The sequence below is a fragment of the Chiloscyllium plagiosum genome, unplaced genomic scaffold (genome assembly GCF_037043375.1).
Source record: "Chiloscyllium plagiosum isolate Xiang-an unplaced genomic scaffold, Cpla_swu_hap1 HiC_scaffold_12, whole genome shotgun sequence".
Taxonomy (NCBI): Eukaryota; Metazoa; Chordata; class Chondrichthyes; order Orectolobiformes; family Hemiscylliidae; genus Chiloscyllium; species Chiloscyllium plagiosum.
This window is the reverse complement of record NW_028270150.1, coordinates 37,788,068-37,807,205: the sequence shown is the minus strand read 5'-3', so window position 1 is coordinate 37,807,205 and position 19,138 is coordinate 37,788,068. Positions and strand designations below refer to the sequence as shown.

At 41.9% G+C, this 19,138-nt stretch overlaps 1 pseudogene across 1 annotated transcript in view; it reads right to left on the bottom strand.

Annotated features, from left to right (window-relative positions):
* The window catches only part of LOC122555274 (NXPE family member 3-like), a 68,594-nt pseudogene that overhangs the window by 7,896 nt on the left and 41,560 nt on the right, over positions 1-19,138 (bottom strand). The window lies entirely within an intron of this gene.

The following is a 19,138-nucleotide window of genomic DNA, read 5'->3' as shown; positions in this document are numbered from 1 at the left end:
AGTGACAAAGGATGTTGTAGGTTACAGAGAAACATAGATAAGCTGCGGAGCTGGGCTGAAAGATGGCAAGTGGAATTTTAATGTGAAAAAGTGCGAGGTGATTCACTTTGGAAAGAGTAACAGGAAAACAGAGTCCTAAGCTAATGGTAAGATTCTTGGTAGTGTAGATGAGCAGAGAGATCTCGAAGTCCATGTGCATAGATCCCTGAAAGTTGCCACTCAAGTTGATAGGGTTGTTAAGAAGGTATACTGTGTGTTAGCTTTTATTGGCAAAGGGATTGAGTTTTGGAACCATGAGATCATGGTGAAGCTGTACAAAATTCTGGTGCGGCCACATTTGGAGTATTGCATACAGTTCTGGTCACCACATTCTAGGAAGGATGTGGAAGCTTTGGGAAAGATTCAGAGGAGAGTTATTAGGATGCTGCCTGGTATGGAAGGAAGGCCTTAAGAGGAAAGGCTGAGAGACTTGAGGCTATTTTTGTTAGAGAGAAAAAGGTTGAGAGGCAACTTAATTGAGACATATAAGATAATCAGAGGGTTAGATAGGTTGGACAGTGAGAGCCTTTTTCCTCAGATGGTGATGGCTAGCACGAGGGGACATAGCTTTAAATTGAGGGCTGAAAGATATAAGACAGATGTTAGAGGTAGTTTATTTACTCAGAAAGTAGTAAAGGTATGGAATGCTTTGCCTGCAAGAAAGTTGCAGTTTTTGTTCATTTTTATGTGTTCCAGGGATGTGGGTGTTACTAAGTCAGCATTTCCTGCCCATCCCTCCTTTCCCTGAAGAAGGTGGTAGTGACTGTGAGCTGTTTTTATTTCTGTTTTCCAGTGATCACGGCTCTTTCGATTTTTATTGGGTACACTATCAGTGCTTTGAGGAAGGAAGCTCCAGTATTTTGCTCCTGTGACTTTGACGAAATGGTGACATATTTCAGTCAGAATAATGAGAATTGAAGGAAACTTACAGGTTGCGGTGTTTCCATTTAATTTCTGCTTTTGTCCTTCTAAGCAGTTGAGTTTGAGAGTGTGGAGGATGATGTCAGAGAAGCCTTAGTGAGTACAAATGATACACATTGCTTTCACCAAGTGTCATTGGCTGACGGAATGAATGTTGATGGTGGTGGGAGTCAAGTTTCCTATGAGTTGTTGGAGGGCATAGAACATAGAACATTACAGCACAGTATAGGCCCTTTGGTCCTCGATGTTGCACTGACCTGTGGAACCAATCTGAAGCCCATCCATACTATGTTATTCCATTCTTGTCCATATGCCTATCCAATGACCATTTAAATGCCCTCAACTTAGTAAGTGTGGAATATTCCTGACTTGTGCCTTGTAGATGATGGACAAGTATTAGAGAGTCAGGAGGTAAGTCTCTGACATGCTTTGAAGCTATACTATTTATATGGCTGGTCTGATTCAGTTTGTGGTCAATGATAGTCACCAAGCTGTTGATGGCGGGGGATTCAGTGACGGTAATAACATTGAAATTGAGTCCTGGTGAATTGATTAAATAGGAATGTAGACAGGACTCTAAAATAATTAGATCTGAAGAGGGATCAGGAGGAGAGAATAAATTTGGGAACAAAATAGTCCAAGGATATGCGGCTTTTGAAACAGACAGGCAGGAAGGGAAGGGTGGTGAGGTAACTTTGTTAGTAGGAGATAAAATAAGTACAATGGCAGGACATGCTGTTGGATTGAAAGCTGTCGAAGTCATTCAGGGGAAGGTAAGAAATAACGAGGAGAAGAAGACACTGGTGATAGCACTCCATTGGTTCCCTAGCAGCAGCAGTAGCAGCAGCTGTTCTGTGGGACAGAGAAGAAATCAAGAGATAATGAGTGTGTGTAAAAGAAGGACAGTTTGCATGTAGGTTTGGAAAATTGAGTTGGCAAAGGTAGTCACAAGGACGAAATCATAGAATGAATTCAGGATAGGTTCCTGCAATATAATGTTATGGATCCAACCAGGGATCAGGTTATTTCTGATCTGACAATGTGTAATGAGGCAGATTTAATAAATGATTTCAGAATAAAAGACTCCCGAGAGAACACTTATCATAACATGGTAGAAGTCAGCATTCAGTTTGACATTGAGAAACTTGGGTCAGGAACACCTGTGCTAAACTTAAACAGCTGCAGTCTGTGTGCTGTAAGTTGATCCACAATTCCCTTATGGAGGGATTTCCCAGAATTTGATAAAACAACACTGAAGAAACGGCGATATATTTCCAAGTCAGGCTTGGAGGGTGGTGGTGTTCCCATGTATCTGCTGTCCTTTTCTTTCTAGTTGGAAGTGCCTGTGGTTTTGAAAGGTGCTGTCTAAGGATTTGTGAAGCATGTCTGCAGTGTATCTTGTAGATAGTACACATTATTATTGCTGGCTGTTGATGTTGGAGGAAGTGGAGGCTTGAGGATGTGATGCCAATTAAGTGGGCTGCTTTATTCTGGATGGTGTCAAGCTTCTTGAGTGTTGTTGGAGCTGTATCCATGCAGGCAAGTGAGGAATATTCCATCACACTCCTGACTTGTGTCTTGGGTATTAACAGAAGTAATCAGAGAGATAGTGGATGCACTGGCACTAATCTTCCAACAATCCCCAGATTCAGGGAAATGTTTGGAAAATTGCCAATGTGACACATCTATTTCAAAAAACAAAGAGGCAAAAAATAGGTAACTTTCAGCCAGTTCACCTTGACATCGTGGTCAGTGATTTTCATGGAAGGGCCCTTGTGGTAGTTTTGCCAGGCCTCCAGGAAGATTGATGAAACAGGTATAAAGACAAAAAAGTGCAACATTCAGCCCCATGTATTTGGCTGTACTGTGAATACAACTTTCCCGAAATCCTGGAATGGAACTTAAATCCATAGCTTCTCACTCAGGGGCAAGGGAGCTGCCCTTGCACCTGTAGTTCTCTATTACCTAGGATTAAGGGGCAAAAATAATCCACTATATTAAATCCAATCTCAGACGAAAATGTATACATTAAAATATTAAGAATCAAATTATACTTATGTAGCACCTTTCAACGATTCTGAGAAAGCTTATAAAGTAAGATTCATGCTCATAAGACAATATTAGTACGTATGGTCAAGACGTTGGTAAAGATGAAGGTCTTAAGCACATCTTAAAGGGAGAAAGTGACATATAGAGATTGAGGATTATAAGAAAGTAGTCCTGGGCTTAGTGCCCATGCAGGTAAAGGCACAGATGCTAATAAAGGAGCATTTAAAATCAGGGATTTCCCCAATAGACCACTGGTTGATGAGGTCATATATCATAAAGGGTTGTGAAACCAGAGAAAGTTACTAAAATAGAGAGGACTAATGCCATAACGGAACTGAGAACAAGGATGAACTTTTTGTTAAAGATCAATGCAGTGCAAAAACACCAATTAATGTAGGTCAGTGGTCGCAAAGGGTGATATGTTAATAGTCTTGATGTGCGTAAGGTCATCAGTAGTAGTTGGCAGCCTCAAGTGTAAGAAACAAATATATGAGAGACCAGTTAGGAACACACTGAAATAGTCAAGCCTAGAGGTTACAACATCATAACTGAGGGTTACTTCACCAGATGAACTAAGGCAGGGACAAAGTCAGGAGCTACTGTGGAAGTGAAAATAGACAGTGTTAATGACAACATAGAAATGTAGGAGGAAGCTTATCTCAGAGTTTAGTAAGACACCAAGGTAATGAATGATAGATTTAGTTTCAGATAGTTGACCAAAAGAAATGTCTTCAATTTTCCAAATATTTCATTAAAGGAAATTTCTGCTTCTCAAGCACTGTATGTTAAATAAGCAGCCTGACAATTTAGAAACTGTGAATGATTTGAGAATGGTGCTGGTGAGCTGAACATGGGTTTAGTCAATGTATACGTGTAAACTAATGATGTGCACATGCATGTTTTCACTGAGGGACAGCAGGTCAATGAAATGTCGCAGGGAGCCAAGGATAGATCCTCCATAGTAACAGTGTGGGAGCAGAAACAGAAGCCAGTGCAAAAGATTGTGATGTTATGGGTAACTGTGGCCCCATGGCTAACAGTTGAAGCCCAACAAGCATGATCGTAAATTATGCTAGGTTTACATAAAGACCAGATCAGCTTGCTGTGAAATGAAGAAGTAAAACCAGACTGCTGACAGGAAAAATGGCAGTTGCTAAAGGTTATTTGGTTGCAAAATGGTATAAAATAAGACTGATAAGAGGAACCATGGACACAGATGTCTCCTGTCTTGCATAACTCTTGGACAATGAGCTCAAAACTATGAGAATCTTGAGCAAGGGAATGGGACATCAAACAGTCTTGAAGTAAAATGCTATAAAAGGCACATCAAAGAAATTGACAGTGACACCACAGCATGAACTCAAGACCAGCCACTGCAAAGAGGAAACTCTGAGCTCAGAACTCCGAGAAGAGTACAACTGATCAGAGGGAACCTGGTCAGTTAATCTCGTAGAGTAGCATCGAGATTCTAATTAAACAGATGGAATAATGTATTAATTGTATGCTTTCTGAGAACGTAAGGGTTCGTAAGAAAGAGGAAGTTGCATTAGATTCTAATTTAGTTGTCTGTTTTTCATCTGTTACAAAATTTGTGACCTGATTGGAAAATGGGTCAATATTGCTGGCATCCTTGGGTGAGCTGGACCAGAAGTGACTGAAGTTGCTCCGGGACTCAAACCTCATATATCTCAGTCACCCAGTCTGAGCCTGAATAAAAAGGAAAATATCCTTCATGCTGGCCAGGAATTAAAGTGGATGATGGGAGCAAAGTAATTGATTGGTGCTTGGATGATTACACCAGTTATTTTCCTGGTGTGATAGATAAACTGCAGTAGTTGAGGAACTAAGTTAGTTGATAAGGGAGGGTAAACTCTAGAAATCAGCCTTGAGGAGTGTGCCTCCTGTGCATTGACCTGGAAGGGTCAGGTGGGAATTTGGCGAAGGAAAACTGCCTTTGGGGGACAAGTCCCCTTGATGCAGAGCAGAGTTGACGGACCCCAACCTTCGTCATCTCCCATGCCTCTTTGACAAAGATTAGATTATTAAGTATTTAGAAAATGGCAAACATTTACCCTGAATCATAAGTGGCACAACTGGGTCAGATGTCATGGGAGACCACTAATGGATCAGGACTCATAGGAGAAGAATATGTGGCACGATGGCTCAGTGGTTAGCGTTGCTGCCTCACAGCGCCAGGGACCTGGGTTCGATTCCAGCCTTGGGCAACTGTCTGTGTGGAGTTTGCACGTTCTCCCTGTGTATGCGCAGGTTTCCTCCGGGTGCTCTGGTTTCCTCCCTCCAAAGATGTGCAGGTCCGGTGGATTGACCATGCTCAATTGCCCATAGCGTTAGGTGCACTAGTCAGAGAGAAATGGGTGTGGGTGGGTTACTCTTCGGAGGGTCGGTGTGGACTTGTTGGGCCAAAGGGCCTGTTTTCACACAGTAGGGAATCTAATCTAATACACAGAGGAAGCTCAAGGAGAGCAGGGAAGCACAGTCCCCAAGCTCAGTAAGATCATAGCAATAGCCAGTTCCTTGAAGAAATTATATAAAGAGGAGAAAAAAAGTTTAAGTTAAAATAGTGGTGGAAAAGGATAGACCAGATTAGATTACTTAGTGTGGAAACAGGCCCTTCGGCCCAACGAGTCCACACCGAAGCGCAACCCACCCATACTCCTACATTTACCCAACACTATGGGCAATTTAGCATGGCCAATTCACCTAGCCTGCACATCTTTGGACTGTGGGAGGAAACCGGAGTACCCGGAGGAAACCCACGCAGACACGGGGAGAATGTGCAAACTCCACACAGCCTGAGCCGGGAATTGAACCCGGGCCTCTGGCACCGTGAGGCAGCAGTGCTACCCACTGTGCCACTGTGCTGCCCACTAATGGACAAACTTCCATGGACAAGCCAAACAAAGACATGCACGAGAATTCCTAGAAGCATGGCATTCCAACCAGAACTCTATCAACAAACACATCGAGTTAGACCCCATCTACCACCCCCTGAGAAAAGGAACAGGAAGTGACTTCACCACAGGAAATAACATCACCACAGGAAATGACATCACCAACCCAAAGAAACCCTAACATATAAATAGAAAGCAGGAAGTTTTAGCATTGCTTTGTATGAGGTCCACTGAGATGTTACCTCATACGGTAATGAACTGTCTGGAAATGAACCTTTCAGCTCAGCGAGCAAACCTACATCCAAAACCTCAACCTGAGGTATGAATCTTCTCAAAACTTGCAAAGGTAAATGGATGGCTGGAAAATGGGAAGCCTTCAAATATGGGATAACTATGGTCCAGACACAGTATGTACCTGTTAGGGTGAAACGCAAGGTTGGTAGGAATAGGGAATGCTGGATGACTCAAGAAATTGACACTTTGGTCAAGAATAAGGAAGCATATGTCAGGTATAGACAGCGGGGCTCGAGTGAGTCCCGAAAAGAGTTTAAAGGCAGTAGGAGTATACATAAGAGAGAAATGAAGAAGAGGGCAAAAAGGGGAAAAGACACAGCTTTGGCAAATAGGGTTAAGGACATTCAGGACAAAGGGCCCTTAAAGAGACTAGAGAGAGAACAGGGCCCTTAAAGAACAAGGCCCCCTATGTTTGGAACTATGAGAAATGGGGTGTTACTAAATGAGTATTTTGGATCAGTATTTACTGAGCATAAGGATATGGAAGATAGAAAACTTGGGGGAAAAAATAGTGACATCTTGAACTTGTGGTTATGGGTATGTTTGCTGAGCTGGGAAGTTAGGAGAAAGTGAGAACTGCAGATGCTGGAGATCAGAGCTTAAAAATGTGTTGCTGGAAAAGTGCAGCAGGTCAGGCAGCATCAAAGGAACGGGAGAAAATTCCTGAAGAAGGGCTTATGCCTGAAACATCGATTCTCCTGTTCCTTTGCTGCCTGAACTGGGAAGTTTAGATTAGATTAGATTACTTACAGTGTGGAAATAGGCCCTTCGGCCCAACAAGTCCACACTGACCCGCCGAAGTGCAACCCACCCATTCCCCTACATTTACCCCTTTACCTAACACTACGGGAAATTTAGCATGGCCAATTCACCTGACCTGCACATCTTTGGACTGTGGGAGGAAACCAGAGCACCCGGAGGAAACCCACGCAGACACGGGGAGAATGTGCAAACTCCACACAGTCAGTCGCCTGAGTCGGGAATTGAACCCCGGTCTCTGGCGCTGTGAGGCAGCAGTGCTAACCACTGCCCACGTTGATCTGCAAATGTTTCGTTCCCTGTCTAGGTGACACCTTCAGTGCTTTGGAGCTTTCTGGGAAGTGTTGTAGCATTGTGTCTTCTAGAATTTATTTAGTTCTGTTTCTGCTGCTTCCAGAAGACACAGTACAGCAGCCCTTCACAGGAGACTCCAAAGCACTGAAGGTGTCACCTAGACAGGGGATGAAACATTTGCAAATCAACTTCCCAGTTCAGCGAACATACCCATAACCATGACAACTGGCACCCGAGCTAGAAATCTTTACACAAAGTTTGACCTTGAAAAATGTCCACATTACAGAGGAGGTGGTGCTGGATGTCTTAAAATGCATAAAGGTGGATAAATCCCCTAGAGTTGATCAGGTGTAGCCTAGAACTCTGTGGGAAGCTAGGGAAGTGATTGCTGGGCCCCTTGCTGAGATATTGTACCATCGATAGTTACAGGTAAGGTACCAGAAGACGGGAGGTTGGCAAATGTCGTGTTACTATTTTAAAAATGTAGTAAGGAAAAGGCAGGGAACTATAGACCAGTGAGCCTGATATCGGTGTGGACAAGTTATTGGAGGGATCCTAAGAGGCAGGATTTATATGGATTTGGAAAGACAAGGACTGGTTAGGGATAGTCAACATGGCTTTGTGCATGGGAAATTGTATCTCTCAAACTTGATTGAGTTTTTTGAAGAAGTAATCAAGAGAATTGATGAGGACAGAACAGTGAACATGATTTATATGGACATCAGTAAGGCTTTTGACAAGGTTCCTCATGGTAGACTGGTTAGCCAATTTAGATCACTGAGAGAATACTGAGAGAACCAGCTATTTGGATACAGAACTGGCTCAAAGGTAGAAAACAGAGGGTCGTGGTGGAAGGTTGCTTTTCAGATTGGAGGCCTGTGACCAGTGTTGTGTCAGAAGGATTGTGGTGCTAGGACCATTGGTTTCTGTCATTTATATAAATGATTTGGATGTGAACATAGGAGGTATGGTTAGTGAGATTGCAGATGACACCGCAATTGGAGGCACAGTGGACCGTGATGAAGGTTACCTCAAAGTACAACAGGATATTGTTGAGATGGGACGAATGGGCTGAGGAGTGGCAGATGGAGTATAATTTAGATAAATGTGAGGTGCTGCATTTTGGAAAAGCAAATCCGAGCAGGATTTGTACACTATGGTAAGGTCCTCAGGAATGTTGCTGAACAAAGAGCCCTTGGTGTGCAGGTTAATAGTTCTTTGAAAGTACAGTTGCAGATAGATAGGATAGTGAAGATGGCATTTGACACACTTACTTTTATTGGTCAGTGTCTTGCGTATAGGCATTGGGAGTTCATGTTGTAGCTATGCAGGGCATTAGTTAGGCCAATTATAGAAACCGTGTGCAATTCTGGTCTCCCTGCTATAGGGAGGATGTTATGAAACTTGAAAGGGTTCAGAAAAGATTTACAAGGACGTTGCCAGGGTTGGAGGTTTTGAGCTACAGGGAGAGGCTGAATAGACTGGGGCTATTTTTCCTGGAGCATTGGAGGCTGAGGGATGACCTAGAGATTTATAAAATCATGAGGGGCACAGATAGGGTGAATAGCCAGGATCTTTTCCCTGCAGTGGGAGAGTCCAAAACTAGAGGGCACAGGTTTGGGGTGTGAGGGGAAAGATTTAAAAGGGATCTAAGGAACAAAGTTTTCACACAGAGGGTGTGTTTTTAATGTAATGAGCAACCTCAGGAAGTGTTTTAACATTTAAACATTGAAAAGGGATCTGGATTGGTGTATAAGTAGGTAGGGCTTAGAGGGACATGAGCCAAATGCTGGTAAATGGAAGTAGACTAATTCAGGATATCTGGTCGGCATGGACGATTTGTACCGCAGGGTCTGTTTCCTCGCTGTTGAGCTCTATGACTCGATGACTCTAAAGGAGCAATTAAAAAGACAAAATAGGAAAGTACGTCCAAAAAGGTCAGAACAGCAACGAAGGAATCGGGTGAATTTAAACACACTGGAGTACTCAGTTTTCTCGCTGATAATCTCAGCCATTGTGGTGAGCCACATAAATGTCAGGTAGTGGCAGCAGATGATCAGAAGGGACCATTTGTGCCCAACCAAAAAGAAAGAAAACCTGAACCAAAGGGCGAAATGGGTCAAATGACAAAACTCTGAAAGTGTTTTATTGGGGGAATCCTCTGCAGTGAAGGACAGAAGTAGGAAAACTGGATGTGGTATGTATGTAACTGAGTTTCAAGGTAACGCTGTGGCAGAAATAACTTTAAAGCAAACAGCTGCAAGGAGTGTTCAAGCTGCCGAGCAAACAGTGGTAGCATCTGTGCTTAGTCATCCCGACAAGATCCTCCACTGATGGGTATCTATTCCGAACAAGGTATACATATGCAGGAGTCTGACTGACTTCCTGTCACTGAGGGAAGCAAAGGATTTGTGTCAGCAGACAGGACACCCCTGCCACCCACAACCCTCTTCAAACATATTACTCAAACAACCCAGGAATAAGCATATGGGATTTATCAAAGTAAAGACACACGACAAATCCTTCCCTGCTGGGAACATAAGAGTGGTTGAATTGGCAAAACAAGGTCCCTGAGAGAGAGATCTATGTCAAGCCCCCTGAACAGGCAAACAAATAAATACAGTCACTGTCCAACAGTCTCAGTTTGAAGATTTTACACAAGCTCAAGGCAATAACAATGGTTGAAAACAGATCTGAAAGGGAACACACTTTTCATCTTCCAAGTAGAAGATACAAACTGAGGATACATGGTAGGTATGGAACCATGCTGTCCATCACTAATAAGTCCATTTGCTTCTAAATCCATATGAACCCTAACTGTAACCAAATAATATATCAATGCCATGATGCCTAGGTCACCCAGGGGTGAAAACAATCACTGAGCAAATTCAATTGCTGGTGACTTAATGTGGGAAAGGAAGTGAAACATTGAGTCGACAATTGTTTGGTATGTCACCAGAATAACCTGGATCATTATGATAACAACAGGGAATTAAGACACAAGACCAGCAATTGGACCCTGGAACTACTTGTGAATAGATGAAATTAGATCTTTGCTACCACGCAAGGCATAACAAAGAACAATACAACACAGGAACAGGTCTTTCAGCCGTCGAAGTCTGCACCGACACATTTTGCCTTCCATACTAAAACTGTCTTCACTTACAGTATCCATATCCCTCTATTCCCCTCCTATTCATGTATTCGTCCAGGTGCTTCTTGAATACTGTTATTGTGTCTGCTTCCACCACCTCCTCTGCAATGCATTGCAGGTGCTCAGCACCCTTTGTGTGAAAAACCTGCCTCATCCATCTCTTTTGATCTTCCCCCTTGCACCTTGAAACTTTGTCCTCTAGTAATTGACCCCTCCACCCTGTGAAAATTCCTCTTAATTTCCACTCTATCCATGCCATTCACAATCTTACAATCTTCTATCAGATTGCCCCCTCAAACTCCTGTGTTCCAATTAAAAAAAACTCAGTCAATCCAACCTTTCTTCACAGCTAAAATCCCCCATACAAGGCAACGTTCTGGTAAAACCTTTTCTGTACCCTCTCCAAAGCATCCCATCTTTCTGGTAGTGTGGTGACCAGAACTGTACGCAATATTCCAAGTGTGGCCTAACTAAAGTTCTATAAAGCTGCAGCATAACTTCTCTCTCCTTATCCTCAGTGTGCTTTCCAATGAAGGCAAGCCTTTTTTACTACCTCATCTACCTGCGCTGCCATCTGCAGTGACCTGTGGATCTGCACGCCTCTCTCACTCTGCAAGTCAATACTCTGCCATTCACTGTATAATTTCCACCTGTACCTGACCTTCCCAAATGCATCAACCTACATTTGCCTGGATTAAACTGCATCTGCCATTTTTCTGCCAGGCCTCCAACTGGTCTATATCCTGCTGTATCCTCTGACAATCCTCCTCACTATCTGCAACTCACCTGCAAACTTACTGATTAGGCCAGCTACATTTTCATCCCAATCATTTATGTAGATCATGAACAGTAGAGGTCCCAGCACTTATCCCTGTGGAACACAATTAAACACAATCCCCCATTCAGAAATGCATCCTTCCACTGTTACCTTCTGTCTCCTATGATAAAGCCAACTCACCCTGATACCATGTGACTTCACCTTTTGTACCAGTCTGCTATCAGGGACCTTGTCAAAGACTTTACTGAAGTCCATGTAGACAACATCAACTTTTCCCTCGTCAATCATCTTTGTCACCATCTCAAAAATCTTAATCAAGTTCGTGTGGCACAACCTCCCCACATAGAACCATGCTGCCCATCACTAATAAGTCCATTTGCTTCTAAATCTGTATGGATCATGTCCCTGAGAGGCCTCACCAATATTTTTCCCTACTGTCAACATGAGACACACAGGCCTTTAATTTCCAGGATTATCCCTGATGCCCTTCTTAAAGAATGGATTTAACATTGGCTATTCTCCAGTCCTCTGGGACCTCACCTGTGGCCAAAGATACAAAAGCATGTGTAAATATATTCTGGCTGTCATTGATTCCCTTTAATAAATGGGTTGAAGTATGGCTCACTGAAACTAACCGAGCCAGAATAACAGCCAATATACTGGTACAGAACGTATTCACTAGATAGGAAGTCCCATGCAGTATTGGATCTGATCAAGACAACCACTTTATTGTCCAAGTTATGAAAAATTGTCAGAGATTTCACACAGAAATAAGTCAGAAATTTCACACCGGTTACCATCTTCAGTCAAGTGGGATAATGGAAAGAATGAACTGGACTGTACAATAAAACAATTCAACATGAAATGTAGTTTTGCCCTTCATCCTAATGCTGGTAAATAATACTGGATCAAGATCCATAGGGTTTACTCCACACATCTGAAGGATAGGGCTTCTTATGAAGCTCTCCTGGGACTTGATCTTTCAGAGCCTGAAGTAGTGGTCCTTGGTCATGAGAAAACTCTGCACAACGTTCAAGCTGTCCAAGTGGAGATGGCCATTAAATTAAGACAGGAGAAGAAATGTAGTAAAGCATATTTTGATGTTAAGTAAAGCCTGTCAGATATGATATAGACAATAAGTCAAGTTCCAGATCTATCAACTAGGTACATTGTTTTTCCCAAAATATTCTGAGCCCTCATATATAATGGTTAAAGCAAGCCTGTTAGTCTACAAGTTTCTATTGGACTCAGGCAAGACTGGATGGTACATTCCTGATCAAGGGCTCCTGCCTGAAACATTGATTTTCCTGCTCCTTGGATGCTGCCTGACCTGCTGTGCTTTTCCAGCACCACTCTAATCTAGACTCTGATCTCCAGCATCTGTAGTCGTCATGTTTCCCTGGATGGTACTATGTCAATCAAATGAAGCTGTATGGCTCTCAAAGTAGCCATCAGGATCACTTATTTTTGGATACATGTGAAACGATGCCGACTCCACATTATGCTTTACCTGTCACCACCTGCAGCACCACCTCAAGGAGGATGGTTACCATTGCACTTGCCTCAAAATTGGAATTCGGAAAAAAGGCCCCAAACACAAATGTCTAATCCAATAGCTTGGTTTTAAAATCAGGTCCAGCATCTGCTGACCAGATACAGATAGTAAATTTAGTTTGCTCTTTAGCCAACTAACCTTACAAGTACAAAAATTGTAAATAAGAGCAGATATGTCCTACAGGGAGCCAGATACTAGTGAGATGAAATGGAAGCTTATGATGATCATCAACTGTGTGTCACAAACCATAGTTGCTGCCATCTAGAGGAGCATCACCACTAAGATCCATCAGAACCAAATGGAGGATTGTGGTACAACCTATTGAAAGATGGAAACTGGGAAGATGGACAGTTAGACATCACATTGCAAAAGGAGGTGGAAATGGAGGGATATGGATCTGAGATGAGTGTGACCAGCAACAGAGTTCAGAATTTGAAATAGAGGCAATTTCCATCCAAAGGTTTTGTTAACTTGAGAAAGTAATGCTCAAATTGGAGTGAAGAATGATATAGGAAGTCAGGTGGAATGCACAGGTAGTGAAGGAATTGTAACCCTTAAGTTTGGGACCCCTTTAAACCCACAAAATCAGAAGAGGTGTGATATGATTGATTTTTGTCTCTTTAAAATGCTCAACAGGGATTGTAAGCAATGAAAGGATAGAAGAATCCAGAATAAGCCACCACCCTTCAGATTCCCCACTGACCACTTCACTTCTGGCCCTGGAAACTTGTCCTGACACCACGGGACCACAGAGCAGGCTAGTCATGAAAGAAACCGGTAAGGTCCTGTATGACAATTCCACCGTGAATTGGTGCCCATAGAACTAAACATAACTGGAATCCAGATGCCCAAGTGGTGCCCCTCCCAAATGAGAAATTTGTATGCCCCATCTTACCCAAGTTCTGCTTGAACAAGAGACTGAGAGAAATGAAAAAGCAACAAACCAGAGCCAAAAGGCCGACAGGAAAAAGGGGCGGCACGGTGGCACAGTGGTTAGCACTGCTGCCTCACAGCGCCGGAGACCCGGGTTCAATTCCCGCCTCAGGCGACTGACTGTGTGGAGTTTGCACGTTCTCCCCGTGTCTGCGTGGGTTTCCTCCGGGTGCTCCAGTTTCCTCCCACACTCACCAAGATGTGCAATTCAGGTGAATTGGCCATGCTAAATTGCCCGTAGTGTTAGGTAAGGGGTAGATGTAGGAGTATGGGTGGGTTGCGCTTCGGCAGGGTGGTGTGGACTTGTTGGGCCGAAGGGCCTGATTCCACACTGTAAGTAATCTAAAAAAAAAACAGTTTAATCAATGATGTAGCAACAGCTTCTGGAGCAGTGAAGTACACTGTAAATATGCTTGATTTACAGAATTTAAGACAACAAACTCAGAACCCTAACCAAAAAAGTTAAACAAATCTTAGACAAAATAAATAACAGTGGCTAAAGAATGATAAGAGAGGGTTAGAGGAAAACCAGGTCGTAAATCAAACAGTTAAAGTATTGGAGAGACATGCTAAAACTACTAATCAAATTATTATGGATAAACTAGATGATGATGTCAGACAGCAGAGTGCAGAACCCTGTGCAGCATCTGTGGTAACTGACGGTGGAACAATTGAGGGAAAATCTTGTACAAGCTCGTCAGGGAAAGGTCCATCCTGGGTTAGCAATGAGCAGCTAAGAGACCTGAACAACAGGGGAACACATCCAAACATGCTGAGCTGTCAACTTCGGCAGCTGACCAGAGTTTGTTTTAGAAATAATTGTGGAGGAACCTGAGAGAAAGTCCTGGGAATGGTACTAAGACTCACAATGATCCCTAGCGAAGAATTTGGGTTAAATGTTTCTGAGTTGGAAAGTACAGATTTTGTTATGGAAAAAATATAGATGGGGCACAAGAACACTCTACCATATGTTATTGAAAAGGAAGGGAAAGTTGTAGGTCCTACATTAGCTAGGTGTCAACAAACAGACAAAATAATTATATGCCCTTACCCTGTATAGCCCAAGGAACAAGCTCTGTGTGGTTTGATGAAAATTTAAATTGCATGATAGAAGCCAGGAACATTAACACTGACATCACAAAGATGGCCTATAAAGGAAAATGGGAATGTTGTGTCTGATTAAAAGGAACATCAATGTGCTGCACAAACATGCCATGTTATGAATATCATCTTCTCCTTTCTGTATATCAAATGATTGAAATATAGAAAAGAAACTGTGTTTGCGAAAAGGGATAAAATAAGACTGATAAGAAGAATCATGGACACAAATGTCTCCTATTTTAAAAAAACTCTTAGACAAATGAGCTCAGAACTATGAGGGTCTTGTATGAGGGAACATGCCATCAAACAGTCTGGAAGACTGGGTAAAAACAAATAAAATAAGGCAATTTGAAACCAACTTTTGCAAAAAGGTTCAAGAGTCAGAAGACGACAAGTTGTCAGAGTGAACCTGGCCAGTTCAGCACATACGGCGGTATCTAGATTCTAGTGAAACATTTAGATAATGCACTGATTGTATGCTTTCTAAGAGCTAAACAGTTAATAATAAAGAGGGTTTTTTTTAGTATTTGACTATCAATCCTTTAACTCTCAAAATTTGAGACCAGAATAGGAAAAGGGTAAACATGATTCTCTGGCTACAATTAGAGAGATAAGAATGGAACCAAGTGACACCAATGTCCCAGTAAATGACAGCATTGGAGAAAGATGGTGTTGCCAATCGTATCAAAGGTCACAGGCAGGTCAAGAGGGAAGGGGGGGGACAGCTCAGGGAAGGACATTGACCTTTATTGCCTGTTCTGGACGATGTGTGACACCAGACCTACAGTAATATTGACTCTTAAATGCCTGTTAAAATGACTTAACAAAACATTCACATATGCCAAATTGCTAAAGAAATGTTGATTGAGAATAAAACCAAGTGATACTGGTGGTGGCTAACAGATGAAAAATATCACAAGTAATTTGGTGATGGGAAACAATACATTCAGTTGTGTGCAAGAGCTCTTCTGGATATTAAAAAAAGAGAAAAAGGGAAAAAGAGAAAAAAAAACCAAATGGCCTACCTGACATCAACTTTGACACCAGGAACACCAAGGGCACACCCTGAGTACTTCACAAAATCTTCTTCAGTACCATTTTCTGCTGAAGTTGTCAGAGCTGTCCTACAGAGAAATTATTACTGAAAAGGTCAAGATTTGTTCCCTGTCCCTAATGCTTCCTTTGAACTTCTAGGTGCTAGAGGTGGAGGGTTTGGAAAGTGTTATTCAAGTTATTTTGTTAAGTTGTTGCAGTTCATCTCATATATGTACACAATGGCTGTTGTGGTGTGCCAGAGATGGAGGGAGGGAATCTTTACCTTAGTGATGGAATGTCAATCAAGCAAGCTGTTTGGCTTGAATGGTTTAAAATCTCTTCAGTTATTGTTGGAACCAGGCTCATTGAGGGATATGGAGAGTTTGGAAGATGTTGTTAGATAAGACATGATGAATTATTGCAATGCAAATTGTTGAAAGTAAACACACCTGCCACTGTGTGAGGGTGGTAGAGTGAATGTGGTGGATCAAGTATCGATCAAGCAGACTATTTTGTCCTAGATAGTGCCAAATTTATTCAGTATTGTTGGATCCACACTCTTTCAGGGAAGTGGAGTCTATTCTATCACACTCCTGACATGTGCCATGTAGATGGGGGACAAGCTTAGGAAGTTGAGAGATGAGTCACTTAAGACAGAATTCACCGCCTCTGATCTACTCTTGCTGCTTCAGAATTTATATGCTGAGTCCAGTTAAGATAATTTTCAATATTTTCCTCAGAATATTAGTCTTGGGGTCTCCGTAATGGTACCTTCATCAAAAGTCAATAGGAGATGATTAGATTCAGTCTTGTTGGAGATGGCCATTGCCTGGTATATGTGGAGTTCCATTATTAGTTGTCACTCAACAGCCCAAGCCTAGATGTTGTCCAGCCTTGCCGTGTGGTGACAACGACTCAGTGTTCTAGGGAATGGTTTGCTCCAGTTCCTACTGACTTCAGTTGTATCTTGGTCTTCTTGATATTACACTTGGTAAAATGTTGCTCTGATTTGTAGGCTTAGTTACGCTTACATCATCACTGGATTTCAGCTCTTATCTATTCAATGGAGAAATGCATCTAAGAATGATTGATTGGTGAGGCCAAAGTCAAATGGGATTTTCCCTCACAATCCACCATAGGGCCAGTCTGCCAAAATATATCTCTCACTACTCAGTCAGTAGTGGTGCTGATGAGCTATTCTCAGTGTTGATCATTGAAGTCCCACACTCAGTATACATTCAATGTCATTCCTTCTTTTCAGTGTTGGAGGAGAACTGATTCATCAGCTAATGGAAGGCAGGACATGGTAATCACAGGGCATTTCTTTGCCCATTTTTGACCTAATGTCAAGAAACTTCATGGTGCCTGGTCAATATTAAGGATTGCGTTCCTCATTCAAATTCTGATGTGAGCCAATTATAAAATCACAGTTGGAAAATTTCTGCTGACATATCTTCATTTACGGTGTTATCCATGCTATATACAAAATGATAGATACAGACAGACAGGTGAATAAATACAGGGATAGGTAAGTAGACAAGCAAGCAAACTGACAGACAAATTTATCCAGTCTAAAATCCTGTAGTATAATGAGAATGCACTAATGGAATAATGATGCATTAAATGATGTAACTCTGACATCTGCAGTCACATGTACCATAGGGCTTTGTAAGATAAAAGAGAAAATGCGTCTTTCAGTTGTGCTAGCTCATTACAACCCAATAATGGTTGTAGATGCACCTTTAATAGGAATAAGCATCCAGTACTCATCTAGTTTGAGGATGACAGTTGGAAAAGAGAAGTCCATTTCACATCAGAGAGTTACCTGAAATGGAATGGTGTTATGCAACTACTAAAGAAGAGGCTTCAGCAGTCACATGGAATATGGATATTTCTCAGGTTATCTACTGGGTTTGAAGTTCCAAATTGAGACAGAGCACACAACTTTAGTTATGCTATTGGATTCCATGGAGACAATCAAAATGCGGTCAGGGATCGAAAGTGTCAGACTCTGGTTGATGAAATACAATGTATGATATTCAAAAAACCCAGGAGAACCAAAGATCGCAGCTGCAGCATTATCTAGTGTTATAGTGAGTCAAGCTGATGCAGAAGGTTTAACCTTTACTGAGAAGGGAGAAACATTTCCATCGGTCTGTACAAATTCTCTGCCCACTTTGGGAAAGATGTTACAGAAGTTTCAAAAATCTCAGGAGGCAGATGTGGAATTCATTCAAAACAGGAGGGTCTGTCTGGATGGTTGGTTAAAACACAGTCCAATAAACCAGCTCTTACACCAATATCAAGAACAGAAGAAGCATTCGGCCACAGTAAATGGTCTTCTCATTTTCAATCACATGCTGGTAATACAAGAGCGCGTGAGGGAAGGATTTCTTTGCAGATTTCACAAAGGGTCTTAGCAATATCCAAGTGTCAGGCTTATCCACAATAGTCTGCATGGTGACCTGGCATTTTCAAACATGAAGAATTTGATATCATGCTACTGTACATGTGAAATCAATAGTCTGACACCAACAGTACTTTGTTATCTTCTAGTGTCCCAGTCAGGTCATGGCAAAGATTGGTACTAGATATATTTGACTTTCAACAAATGCATGTTTGATCAGGTCAGGGTACTTTTTTTCAAGTGGATAAAAATGTTTATACATAACTCCACCACAGTGGAGACTGCGATCAAAGCACTAAAGACAATTTTTCCACATGAAATTGTATCAGACAACAGTCTATACTTTGAATAAAGAGTTGAAGAGATTCCCAGCAAAATTAATAACCAATCATGGCATTAGCTCCCCTCTTCATACACATGCCAGCGGAGAATTAGGGAGAGCAGTGAATGTTGTTACTGATCAAAGACAGCGATTGGAATTTAGCTGTATTGAATCACAAATCAACATTTTTAACTAATGTATATTTATCAGCAGAGTTTCTTATCAACGGAAAGTTGAAAGCAGCGATCCCAATACTACTGCAAGACCTTAGACCAAACATCACATCTCAAGGCCATGGGATAAGAGATATCAAAAGCATTGGTATAACTCCATGCATACAGTATAGAATTAATCCACTTTGCTATCAAGCCTGGATCAGATGGGAAATCAGAAGTTACTGTGCTCAGAAAAGCAAAATCACCATGAAAATACATTATTCAAACTCCAGTAGGAACATTCAGAAAGAACAGAAAAATTGAGATAATGAGAAGAGACTACATCAAATACCTTGCAAATGGTAAAAGAGGTTACTAAACATGGCTGAAAATGTGTTGCTGGAAAAGCACAGCAGGTCAGGCAGCATCC